Source organism: Poecilia latipinna, unplaced genomic scaffold, assembly GCF_001443285.1.
Source record: "Poecilia latipinna isolate Pla-1442-1.1 unplaced genomic scaffold, P_latipinna-1.0 Scaffold221, whole genome shotgun sequence".
Classification (NCBI taxonomy): domain Eukaryota; kingdom Metazoa; phylum Chordata; class Actinopteri; order Cyprinodontiformes; family Poeciliidae; genus Poecilia; species Poecilia latipinna.
In genome coordinates this window covers 187,932-189,598 of record NW_015112837.1, presented here as the reverse complement: position 1 = coordinate 189,598, position 1,667 = coordinate 187,932, and positions in this window count along the sequence as shown.

Sequence of the window (1,667 nt, the reverse complement as noted above, 5' to 3'; positions counted from 1 at the left end):
GTGCTCTGTCTGTATATTTTTATTATGTTTTTTTTGACTCTCCTGCTATATATATATATATATATATATATATATATATATATATATATATATATTTCAGTCACTCAGTTTTAGACTTGCTGTTGTTTGTTATCTCTGCTTTGTTGCACAACACAAGAAGACAGCCTTGAATAACAGGATTGTTAGTGTTGCTGTCCACAAATACACAGAGTAGTTAACAATCAACTCTGCCCTTGTTTCTGCAACAACGGCACTCCCCCACCTCCAAGCTTTACAGATAGTATCGGGTGCTTTTGCTGAGATATTGTGGCTTTGGTTCCTCTCGGAGCCGAGTCCTTATTCAGACACCTCAAGCGAGCATTCTTACTTGTCAGTCCTTTTTAACAACACTGAGATAAAATGCTACATTTAACACAACAACTGGAACCCAAAAAGTCTGTTAGTTGGCACAGTGAAAACCATTAGTATCTGAAGCCATTTAAACGCTGCTGTAAGAACTTGATGTTTCGGGAACAAAAACAATGTAAGAATTTTTTTTTTCATTGTCATGTCGAAATTGCAAAGTGCAAAAAAAAAAAAAAAAAAAAAATGCAGTTCTGTCAGTGACTTTCTTCTGATGATATTCGTCACTCACAATCTTTATTTTCTTCCAAGAACACCAACAGCAAGAGGTTAATAAGTCATAGCACGTCTGAAGTCAGACTATGAACATCTTGATCTAGTGATTCATTGCTAAAATTGATTGCAATCATGCTTAAATTTCTAAAGAATACTTTCGTTCAGGTTTTTCCTTCTTCACTCACAGACGAGGTCACCAGTTGATCACTGGGATCGATGTGAATTGCATTAATGCACAGAAAAACAAATCAAAAAGAAATAAAACTAAGGTAAATGACCAAACAAATGGATCAAATGACAGGATCCAAACTTGCGCCCTTTCCAGTGAGCATTGATTTTATTTTGTTCACTTTCACGTTGCCATGAAACACATAGCTCAGCCTGTAATAATTAAGGATTTGTGATTTCACAATACCTTTGTTAGAAAGATATGACACATACTAACCCATACATTACATTTTAATGGCTGGTGAAACAAATGTTTACATCGAACATATAGGTTCACACATCTTCTTTGGTCCACTTTTCTGGGACTGGGTTGGACCATGTTTGGACTTTACATGGTCCAATTAAGCTATATAAATATTTGTTATAAAGCTTCTAAAATATACCAGAAAGATTTCTCTGAGATTGTGGTTCATAATGGCATGATAGCACTCTGCAGTTGTTGCAGATGTGTTGACATCCATGATGTAAATCTCCCATTTCATCTCAATCCATCAGAACGAGGTGTTCTGATGGATTGAGGTCTGGTGACAGTGGAAGCCGCTGGAGGACACTGAGTACAGTGAACTCATTGCCACGATCAAGTTACAAAAAGATTACAGCATTGTGGTATTGTGTTCTGCTGGAAGAAGTGCACCGTGGTCACCAAACAATGGACCCGGTCCGAAACAATGAATGCTGGAATAAAATAGCTTCCCACTGAATTACAACCTGATAGAAGACAGGAAGGATCCATTCTTTCCTTTGTTTTTATACCTAATGCTAATTCAATTCAATTTAAATGTATTTCAAGAATACTTTCTTAATCCTGTAGGGGTAATTGG